This window comes from Macaca thibetana, chromosome 15 (assembly GCF_024542745.1).
Source record: "Macaca thibetana thibetana isolate TM-01 chromosome 15, ASM2454274v1, whole genome shotgun sequence".
NCBI classification, from domain to species: Eukaryota; Metazoa; Chordata; class Mammalia; order Primates; family Cercopithecidae; genus Macaca; species Macaca thibetana.
The window spans coordinates 99332936-99345451 of NC_065592.1; positions in this window are offsets into that span (position 1 = coordinate 99332936).

Sequence of the window (12516 nt, forward strand, 5' to 3'; positions counted from 1 at the left end):
CCAGGCAGCCAGGGCAGACACCACTGAAAATCCACTGTGGCACTGCCTCCACTGTCCAATCCGCAGGAAAGAGGTTCCAGATGTGTCCTCTGCTGAACCGGTAGCAAAGTCAGACTGTCATAATCGGATCCCAAGCACAGGTTCCCCGCCTTCACAATCTCTCTGGACATTATAAGGCAGCTCTGCATGGCTATGTACAGTTTCAACACAAAGCTGACAATTTATTTTGAGTTTACAGGTCCTGTTTTTGTTTTGTTGCTTGGAAATAATGTTGCCTGTGTGTGTGTCTGTGTGTGTGTCTCAAAAAAAAGAAGAAGAAAGAAAGAAAGAAGAAAGAGAGAAAGAAGGAAGGAAGGAAGGAAGGAAGGAAGGAAGGAAGGAAGGAAGGAAGGAAGGAAGGAAGGAAGGAAGGAAGGAAGGAGGGAGAAAAGAAAAGAGAAAGAAAGAAAAGAAAGAAAGAAATGTGAGAACAGGGCACATTACTCAATATTGTTTTAGATTTATATTAATAAGTATTCAACTGGAATAGCTTTAATTCTAAATTTCTATGCTTTATGGGTTTTTACCCTTTGAAATAGCTATACTTTGATAGCTTTATCTCTCCTTTGTTCATTGGGATAATGGTTTAAAAATCTCACTTGAAATTAGAATTTAAATGGTAAAATATCATGACAACCTGAGAAAGGGAAACAAATAATGTCTGGAAATCTCTGTAAATATGCAGCTTTAGCTGGGAGTTCTGAACCTAAACATCTCTGTTCAGAATTGATCATTCTCCAGAATTAATGCAAGGTAAGCCGAAACCTTTAAATCAGACCCTCCACCAAGCAGCAGTTGAGGAGCCCCTAGATCCTGAGAGAGGCTACACTGGTCATTTACAATCTATTCAGAGCCACCGTGTACCTGAGAATATAAGAAGAGTCGTTGTCGGCTGAGTGATCTTGAGGATACTTAATCCCTCAGGTCCTCAGTTACTTCCTTTGTAAGGTGAAAGATTAGACCAGTCCCTTGCAGCTCAGATTTTCAGTTTAATTTTTAAAAACCTAAGCCAGATTAAAATTCATCACTCAGTTTGTAGGCTTTGAGGTCTCTACACTAGCTTATAATCCTAAAGACATTGACACCTTCTGTAGGATGAGACCATTTGCCCTGTGCCACCAGGCTTGTAAAACCTACCCCAGTGCCTCAAAGGGGATACCTCAAAAGAAAAAGATCCTTACATTCTGGGAGAGTGAGATGCACCAACTAAAACAGGGAGTATGAGCTGTTCCAGATGTTTCCACTCACCTTCTGCCTCCCAGTGCTATCTGCCAAGAATTCCCCATAATTCAACTAAAAAGGGCATTGTCTTAGTCCAATTTGCATTGCTATATAGGAATATCTGAGACTGGGTAATTTATAAAGAAAAGAGACTTATTTGGATCACAGTTCTGCAGGCCGTACAAGAAGCATGGCACCAGCATCTACTTCTGATGAAGCCTCAGGAAGCTTACAGTCATGGTGGAAGATGAAAAGGCAGCAGGCTTACGTGGCAAATGAGGGATAAGAGAGAGAGAGAGAATGAGGTGCCAGCCTCCTTCAAACAACCAGTTCTCACATGAACTAATAGAGCGAGAACTTACTCATTACCACGAGGATAGCACCAAGATATTCATTAGCGATCTACCCCCATGATCCAAACACCTCCTGCTAGACCCACCTCCAATGGTAGAGGTCATATTTCAACATGAGATTTGGACGGAGCAAAACATCCAAACCATATCAAGCATCAATGTTCCCTTTGGTCAAAGAAGAGAGATTTGCTCACAGTTGTCAATTGTATATTTTACGCTAGACATAAAGTTTCTCCCTAAAGACTGAACTTAAATTTAAGTTTGCTTGGTCCACCAGTAGATTTTCCTATGTGATAGCTTCCTTTAAGCTTAAAGAAGAATTTCATCATTGCATTAAACATTGTGATCCAATTAATCTAAGCGGTGAACATAAAATCATACTAAAAATTTACCCATTAGTCAAACACATGATAATTTCTTTTTAAAAACAATTGCTTTAATTACACAGTTAACTATGAGCTCATTTCTGATTGTAAGAAATTGAAGTAATGTAGATACAAGTCAAATCACTCTAAAAATATTCCCTCTGGCCCTGTTCTTTTACTAGGTATAATACCTGTAATGAATTTAGTGTGTATCCACTCAACCCTTTTTCTATGCATGATGAAAATACATAAATAAAAACTTTTGTGTCAGCTCTGTATTTTTACATAAATAGAATAATCATTTACTTTGTGAATATTTTTAATTAGCAAGAAGTCTTTAGCTATTTCCTTCAGTGTAGATATAGATTTCTTGCATTAAAATATTGTTGCGTAATATTCCATAATACAGATTGTGAAAGTTTTAATTATTGCCCTACTAGTGGAAATTCAGGGATTTTTGAAAAAAAATTATTCTACAAAATACCACAGGGAGCAGTTTTATACATGCCTTCTTGCACACATGTGGCTGTGTTTCTTTTGGGTAGACACCAAGAAGTGAGATTGTTGGCTCGAAAGATATATGCAATTTTTAAAGGTTTGGCAAAATGCCCTGCAAAAAAGGCAAGACAGAGTTAAATCCCGACCAGAAATTTAATTTAGAGAAGAGAGTTACTTTTCTTCTATGCCCTTATCAATATGTAATATTATTTAATTTTGGAGTATTTCCCAATCTAAGAGATGAAAAATCAAAGCTCATCTTAATTTGCATTTCCTTGATTACTAGTGAAGTTGTACATTTTTAAATATATTTATTTGTTATTTCCAGTTCATCTTATGTGCATTATCTATTCATATCTTTTTCCTGATAGACTTTTTCTTATCAAACTATAGACATTCTTCATATGTTGTTATATTCATCCTTTTTCTACTACATATGTTGAAACTCCTTTCTCCCAGTTTGATGACAGTTATTTGACTTTTTCTATGGGATCTAAAGAAGATTTTTCTTCTTGTCTTTAAATTTTCTGTATGTGAAGTTCCAGATGTGTGGATACATTTGCATAAATCTTAGCTTATAGGTCCACTGGCGCTCCCTTATCTGTAGTTTCCCGTTCCAAGGTTTCACTTACTCTTGGTCAACCACGATCCAAAAATACGAAAATAGTTTCAGAGAGAGAGAGAGAGACCACATTCACATAACTTTTATTACAGTCTCTTGTTCTATTTTATTATTAGTTATTGTTGCTAATCTTTTGCTGTGCCTAAATGATAAACTTTTTCCTAGGTGTGTATGTATAGGAAAAAACAGAGTACTGTATTTATAAGGTTCCATTCCATTGGAGGTTTCAGGGATCCATTGGGGGTCTTGGAAGGTATCTCTCACAAATAAGAAGGAACTATTTTACTTTGTGAAGTTCAGCCTTTTTTAGTTTGTCCTTTCTTTCATTTGTCTCAGTTCTTTCTCTTTTGCTGATCTTGGCTCACATTCGTCTCCTGCCCTCCCTACCTCCACTCCAGCTATACGGAAAGTAAAAGGAAAACCATAGAAAGACTGAAAAAGTAAAAATGGAAAAACAAATACCAGGTAAATACTACCAACTCAAAGAAAGTTGTTACAGATATGTTACCATCAGAAAACATCAAATTTAAATGTAAAGTATTATTAGGAATAATGAAGGTCACCACACAATGATAACTGATTCAATTCACCAAAAAGGCATTCTAAACTTTATGCACCCACTAACAAAGCCTTAAAATACACAGAGCAAACTCTTACCAGACTTATGGTTTGAATCTGTGTCTCACACCAACCCTCATGTTGAATAGTAGTCCCCAGTGTTGAAGGTGGCGCCTGGTGGGAGGCTGAGTTCTCACAAGTAGGTTAACAGTATCCCCTTGGTGCTATTCTCATGATAGTGAATGCATGAATTCTCATGAGATCTGGTTGTTTAAAAGTGTGTAGCACCTCCCCTCTCTCTTGCTCCTGCCCCTGCCCTGTAAGATGCCTGCTTCCACCTTGCCTTCCCTCCATGAGTAAAAGCTCCCTGAGGCCTCCCCAGAAGCAGATGCTACCATGCTTCCTGTATAGCCTGTGAATTGTGAACCAATTAAAGATCTTTTCTTTATAAATTATCCAGTCTCAGGTATTTCTTTATAGCAAATGTGAGAACAAACTAATACAACAGATTAAAAAGAAAAACTGCTTACTCAGAATTGTCTTTTCTGCTGTTTTCCTCACTACCAAGTTGATTTTCATAACACTGATGAAATAGAGTGAGAATGAGGTTTAAGATACGTGAGAAGAACAGGCACCTTAAAATACATTTTACTAATAAGATAAATTATATTCGTTTTTCTTGAAAAACAATGTCAACCAAGAGGATCGAAAAAGATCATTTTGTCTATGAAGGAATAAGAGAAATAAAAGTAGATTTAAAGGGAAGATGCTTGAAAGAAGTGAGAAACCAAACTTTCAAGGAAAATTCCTGAAGATTTTTTTTGCTGGGTTTGGCAGTTTGTGTGTGTTTTGCATTTTAATTACAAAGTAAAGTGTTTTCAACACTTGGTTAGGGAATCATTCATAATTGGGACCTTCCTGACCACAGTCAGCAAACCTTCATTCACCTCCAGGAGGTCTGGCAAATCAGAACAGGGCCTATCTGCCAGGGCGCTGTGGTCCTCGTCAAATACAGCAGCCTCACTATTGGCACAGTGGCACACTTTTGCTTAAGAGGTGGCCTCAGCTACCAGAGGCTGAGACTAAAATATCTCTCAGGCTGGTGAGAAAGTGGGTAAATTCATAGCACAGACACCGGCCTGTGTGGAAGCTGTTCACTTGGAGCAAGTCTGCATGAGGCTTGTGGAAAGAAGAGAAGTTTATGTGATCCCACATCACAAGCAGAAAAACTGCTGTGGAACATTCAGCTAGTGGCTCTCGTACTTTTCCCACTCTGAAATGTGGGGGCAAAAGTATATATGCCTCTAAAGATTACTCTGCACAAAGATTTATCCAAAAGAGAACAGAATACATGTATTTAAAATAAAAAGAACCAAGAGCTTGTTTGCAAATGCTTTTACCAATAAGTGTTAGTCATGTACAAAATATAATACTTTTATATTTTTCAAAATAAAATACTTTTACCATTAACACCTCTATCCCACAAAATGTGGGTTCTAATAATTCCTTATTATATTGTTTCTCACTCTACTGTTATCGATGACTAAAGTTTCACAAACCAGAAATATAGAAAAAGAAAACCCAGTAAAATTGGAGAAAGGAGAGGAATATGTAAGTACGTGAAGATCACCAGGCTGCAAGTTGGAGACTTTCATCCTCAAGAGCTTTTAGGTGATACATAACGCATCTTTAGAAGGCCATGGTCACATAAATTGTTAGGCATCATCATACAGATCTTTAGTAAGGATCACCTTTCCAGAACCTTCTGGAGAGCTTCTAATCTTCTTTAATGCTTTGAGTTCACTTGCTGATTCTCATTAAGACATCTCAGGATCTTTGCTGGTGAGAGTTTCAGCATATAATATCGTGAAGAACCAAGAAACAGACTTTGAAAAGAAAAACCTGCACTCTGGAAAACCATTATTTGGTATAAGGAAGAGTGTGGTGAAATGAGGGCCAGGCCACTTGGCTGTTAACCCCAGCCGCCTCCAGGGCTGGGACTTCTGGTACTTCCTGGGCCTTGGTGGGTCTCTGCTGCACTCTCAGAATAATGAGGTTTCTGTTCCAAATTTGAAACACTATGAGTCTCATCAACCTCATCCTTGCCTCCTGCCATCTTCTCTTGAAGGTTGGGGTCAATGACTTCAGAGAAGATGGTCCTTGTCTCTAGGCAAAGGCAATTTAAATATTCCCAAACTTAGGTTGCCCTCGCTGCTATGTACTTCCGGTTTTTGAATCCAGCTCTGGAAATCACTTCTTTGTTTTGTTCCTGAGACTTAGCTTCTCCCTCGAGCCTTGTTCTGGAAACTGAATCCCTACCTCCTTCTAAGCTGAATTGCATTTCCCTCAACATGCCCCCATAACGTTCTGTGCTTATCCTCATCACGGGGCTCATAAACAAACACATGCATAAATAAAGGGAAATTTTTTAAAAAATAAAATAAAATAAAGGGAAATTTTAATGATGTATTGCAAATGATGTAGTAAATGCACAAATAATAAACACTAGGAACCCCACAGAGATATCGTGATGATGTGCTTTACAGGGCTTATTTCAAAAATGGTCAGTTTGTTACAAAATAGGTATAGAGTTAAGGAAAAGAACATGCTGTAACAAATGGGCTAAGGAAAAGAACATGGTGTAACAAAAGGGCCCCATCAAAGGATGGAGCAGGCCATGATGTGGCCACTCAGAAATGATTAAAAGAGAGAAATGTTCCTGATTCTGATGGATCCATCCCTGACTTCTTAAAATTCTTGAGCATTCTGTATTTGTTGTTTCTTCCCTGTTCCCTATGGCACTTCCTATATCCCTGTATTTGCATACATTACAATGGTTTGTTGGGAAAAGGTAAATATATACTCAAATATATACACAATTAATTAAACAAAAATGCCTGCAATGTGATTTCACAAATCATAGAAGGTATCTGAAGTCAGGGTTACTCACATTTCTAAACCCTGGAATCAAGCTTTTTGAGAAAACATTACTAGAAAAGAGACTACAACTGGTAGAGAATACATGGTGTGAAGCACACCAGAGGGCAGAAAACATGGGAACATTTGGATGAAAGTATCTATTTTCCCCCTCTGTTTTGTCATGTCTCGTGATTTATTTATGATGTTTGGCTTAAGCAAGAGCTCTTGATGACAAAAACCGTGATTTCTCTCTTAGACCAGTGTGTATGAATATTTTTTTCATTATCTCCCTCTAAAAGCATTATTAGACATATTTTCTCTAATCATACCCCAGTGAAATTATAATACCACAGATAGGCTGCATATCAGTTTCTGTACTAGATGTAAATATTTATACATAAAACAACAGTATTTTTTCACTCCCACTGGGGAACTAATTATTGCCTCCTTGCAGATGACACTGCTCCTGATATAGTTTGAATATTTGTCCCTGCCCAAATCTCGTATTGAAAGGTAATCCCTAGTGTTGACCTTGGGGCCTGATGGGAGGTGTTTGGATCATGGGGGACGGATCCCTCATGAATGTCTTGGGCCACCCCCTTGGTGATAAGTGAGCTCTTGCTCTGAGTTCACACAAGATCTGGTCATTTAAGGGTGTGGCACCCTCCTCACTCTCTCACTCACTCTTACTTTCCATGTGATGTGACTGTTCCCTCTTCACCTTCCGCCATGATTGTAAGCTTCCTGAGGACTCCCTAGAAGCTGAGCAGATGCCAGCAGCATGCTTCCTGTACAACCTGCAGAACTGTGAGCCAATTAAACCTCTCTCCTGTATAAATTACCCACTCTCAGGTATTTCTTTATGGCAATGCAAGAACAGACTAATACAGCCTCTTGAGAATGCATGTTTTATATCATGGAAAACAAAATGCCATATAAGCTGCTGAAGCATGAGCGATCATAGACACCAATGGGACCCACCCTTAATGGACAGTTACAGACCAGAAAAAAAATATGGGAAGACAGAGGCCTGGCTTCTTGTATGTTCCCCTACTATATGTATTTATTAAGGTTAAAATAAAGTAAATCACAAAATCTGAAGCATATCAGTCAAAGAAAATATCAAGTCAACAAAAAAAGTACAACAGAAAGAAAATAGAATTGATAATAGAGGATAGTCTCCTGAAAATTCTTGGAATCTTTTCTTGAGAGGGAGAAGATGGGGATAGGAAATGTAAAAGGAAAAATAGAGAAGTTGGAAAATGAAGTAAACATAATGCCTTTGAAAGTTTTATTTACACCAGGATATTCAGAAGTGGACTTTTATATATGGAAGTTGTTCCTTGCTTCCAGTCAAAGAAGATCCAGCCCCAGCGATGGAGTCCATTCTGTGACCTGGGATCTGTGGGAACGGCATGGAGAGAAAGGAGCACTCCACAAGGAAGGAGCTGAGATAAAACGAGGAGCAGGAACCGTGCGTGCCCTCAACACAGCTGACTTAAAAGTGGCACTGTCTTTGTATGTTTCATCTTTTAGAATACAGACGACCAGAAGACAACAACGGCTCAAGGAAAAGTTAAATTTTACTTGATCCTATTCAATAATAGCATAAGACCAATAAAATTTATGAAACAGAAATGTATACGTATGTATACATATCTATACACATTTTTTTGTTAGATGGAGTCTCGCTCTTGTCGCCCAGGCTAGAGTGCAAAGGCACGATCTTGGCTCACCACAACCCCTACCTCCTAGTTCAAACAATTCGCCTGCCTTACCCTCCCGAGTAGCTTGGATTACAGGCATGCTCCACCATCCCCGGCTAATTTTTTTTTTTTTTTTTTTTTTTTTTTTTTGTATTTTTTAGTAGAGATGGGGTTTCTCCACGTTGGTCAGGCTGGTCTGGAACTCCCGACCTCAGGTGATCCTCCCGCCTCAGCCTCCCAAAGTTCTGGGATTACAGGCGTGTGCCACTGCGCCCAGCCTATACACGAGTCGACAATCTAAAGCCCAGGAGAAATTCAAGGTAGAATTATTGACAATGGTCCTGGGATTGGACACTGTCTTCTACTAGTTCCTGCTTCTACTTAATGACCTTTCCTTTTTCATCACTTTGCTGGCCTACATAGCTCTACCCTCTGCCCCCTAAATGAGGCAGGTGGCAAGGCCAATTTCTGTCTTCCTTTTGGCTCTGTGCACTCTTGCTTGGCAAGCCCCAGAGTTCTTGGTTCTTCAGCTATCTTCTCTAGACAGACTTCTCCCTAAACCATCCTTCTGGCCTGACATGTCTCCTGATCTCCAAACTTAATTTCCAAATGCCTGCTGGATATGTTTAGATGGATTTCCTTTCCACACCTTCAAACCAAGATAAACAAAACAAAGCTCACCATCATAAAACCTTCTAGGTTCCTTATTCCTGTTACATAAACTCACAAAAGTTTATGACATGCATGCCTCTCTGTTGTCACCCATGTGCCCAGTTAGTGAACGTGCTGTTCCATTCTGCCTCTGATGTCACTCACAGCTGTTTTCGTCACTGTCCTTCAGCTCTGAACCTCTCATCTGGACTATGGTATGGCAATCGCATTATCATTGGTTTTCTCCAATCCCTCTCTCTTGGAATCATTCTATGTGCATTTTTTCAGAATAATCCTCTTAAGACTTACATTTTATCAGGCCACCCAACGAAAAAACTTAAATAGTTTTCAGTTTGTAATCATTCTGAGTCAACATTGTAGTTCCCTTTACTCTTCTTCCAAACTATCACCCCACTACGTTTCTACAATCCCTTATAATCTTTCCCAGAGTGAATAATAATCACTCTCTTTCATACACACACTGACGTGTCATCAATCCTATCAATCCTCCAATGCAGGATGAGTTTCAATTTTATCAACTTCAGAGAAATTTGAGGAAGTTATTTTCACTGAATCTCCAGGGTGACTGATTTTGCTTCAGCTAGCCATAACAGCTGCATTCCGATGGAAAGCTGGATCCTGTTTGAGGTGGACTCAGGGTAGAAATGCTGTGTTTGTATTGATAGTTTGTCCGGGTGTTTCCCCAAGAGAGCAGGTGGGGGGATCAGGGAATGTGCACGTGGAAGCACATGTAGAAACATCTGCTCGTAGATGCCATCTGTTTACTCGGTGTGCCTGCAAGTTTACGCTTCCCAAGCCTTAAGTACTTGTGCAGTGACTGCTGTTTCACGTGCTGTTTCTTGTCACCACGAAGTAACAACAGCAACAAACGACATTGATGGTAATGATAGTGGTGATGCTGCTTTGATAATGGTGAAGGCCCAGCACATCTGCATAATCCTCTACAATTCATAAATACAAGGAATGACGGGCAGAGAGAAAAAATTAAATATGGGCAAAAGGAGGGCAGGAACACTCTAAAATTAAAAATGGTAAAACTAGGCCGGGTGTGGTGGTTCACAACTGTAATCCAGCTACTCAGGAAGGGGGACTGAGGCAGGAGAAATGCTTGAACCGGGGAGGTGGAGGTTGCAGTGAGCCAAGATCGCACCACTGCACTCCAGCTTGGGCGATAAAGCGAGATTCCATCTCAAAATAAATAAATAAAAATAAAATTTAAAAACACAAAACTGACGGGAAGAAGATCCTAATCCCCATTGCAAGATTGGGGCCAGGAGCTACACCCCACTACTCTAGGACCTAATTCCAAGTTAATGATGAGGCACAAGAGGGAATCTAGGTGCAGTCCACATCCATTTCTGTGGGAGAGTCTAGATTCTGTGGTAGAAGTTCTAAGATGTCAAGTTTCTAGTCTCAATTGCAGGCCTTTTAAAACATTATTTCTCCATCCCTGCTATGCCTTCAGGGAATAGGATAGTTTGCCTACCCCTAAAATCCCTTAGCTCACTCAGTCCCTTGTAGCAATGAACTCCAGCTTTGCATGAGTGTGTGTGTGTGTGTCTGTGTGTGTTATTTTGCTGGACTGTTTCTTTAGGGAAGGAAGCCAGGTTTTCAAGTTGATGACAGAACAATTCAATGCAGTGTCTTGCAGTCTCTCGGGGCACTAGTCATGGAGTAGACCAGAGGACGCCAGGGGTACCCCGGCATCTGCTTGTCAGCTTCACCTGTGTGAATTTTATCAAGTCAGAGATCATGATCAGGTCCCAGTGGTTGGGACTGGAGTTGTACTGAACATAGATGCCTTTATTATTCTCACTGACTTGCAACTTCACGTGTTTGTCTACTACAGCTTCTGATCTGCAGCCCAGAAACCTGATCTCATGAGATGCTGACTAATACTTTTCCATCCCTGAAAATCACACAATTCCTTGAACACTGAGGAAAATGCTGTAGAGTGCTTTTTACCGAATCTTTTTTTATCCTAAATCAGGGTGTCCCAAGTAAACAAATAAACAAAAACAGGATTTGGTAAAATAGCTTTTATTACAGCATCTGAAAACCTGGAACATCTAGACAAGAGAACTGTCTGCACAATTTTAGAAATAGCTCATGTTGAAAATCACACCAGCATGACTCCAGTATGATTGCATGTGACACATGATGTTAGTATCATAGGCTTGACTGCAAATTGACCACTGGGTGATGCCTTGACAGCCTAAGCAACTTAGTTAGAAGGTGTGATGTGGATAAAGCAATCAAACAGCCACAGAACGGACTCTGCAAAGAGCTGGGCATGACGTGAAAACCTCATCACTTTCATAGACCACATGTATGACTGAGTCAGAGACACGAGAATTCGAAAGAGAGTTCCAAAAAAGTAAGAAAAGGCAAGCACAAGTGGATAACGCCGCAGGCTCCCCTTCAGAGTACCCTTGAATCAACCTCACTTTCCGTTCTGCGGAAACTGTAGCAACAAATGCTTGCAGGAGATTTTTGTTCTACCTCTACCTGCAGCTTAACGAGGAGCTCCTAAAGAGTACACATTACACAGACATATGTAGAAAGATGTCTTGTAATTCTCTACAAAAGAATTACAATTCTTTGGTTTTTTGTTTTTTTTCTTTTTGAGATGGAGTCTCACTCTGTCACCCAGGCTGGAGTGCAGTGGCAGGATCTCAGCTCGCTGCAACCTCCACATCCCAGGTTCAAGCGATTCGCCTGCCTCAACCTCCTGAGTAGCTGGGACTACAGGTGCGTGCCACCACACCCAGCTAATTTTTTATTTTTAGCAGAGATGAGATTTCACCATGTTGGCCAGGCTGGTCTCAAACTCCCGGCCTCAGGCGATCCACCTGCCTCAGCCTCCCAAAGTGCTGGGATTACAGGTGTGAACCACCGCGCCTGACCTTTGGTAAGTTTTAAGGAAAAGAGTGTGCATTGCAAATTCATTTTCAAACTATCTGAACTGATAAGAAAAATTAACCCACTCAGCTTTTTAACTGAAAGTATTTTTTCCATTTTCTGATAAACTTGATGCTTTAAATTACTAAAAAAAACCACACTTTATATCTGCAGTATACATTTATATTAAATACAGTATTTTCTGAGACTGATACTCTCTTGAAACCAAGGCATTCCCTTACGTCTCACATTTGGTACCAGAAGACATTATTACAAAACATGTGTCTTTTGAGTCACTCTGCTGTTCTTGGAGTAAACATATTCAGAGACTTAGATACCTGGGTCAGGTCCCAGATATTGCATTATTTTTTTATTGTAGAAACATTAATTCCTCCACTCTGCTGCTTGTCGGAATAACGTTGCTAATGTGTTTGTGCCCACAAACTCCCACATTTGAAAAAGAACTTGTAATTCTAAGAAATGTAGATCCCAGCCAGGCGCAGTGGCTCATGCCTGTAATCCCAGCACTTTGGGAGGCAGATGCAGGTGAATCATTTGAGGTCAGGAGTTCGAGACCAGCTTGGCCAACATGATGAGACCTGGTGTCTACTAAAAATACAAAAATTAGCCAAGAGTGGTGGCCAGCGCCTGTAATCCCAGCT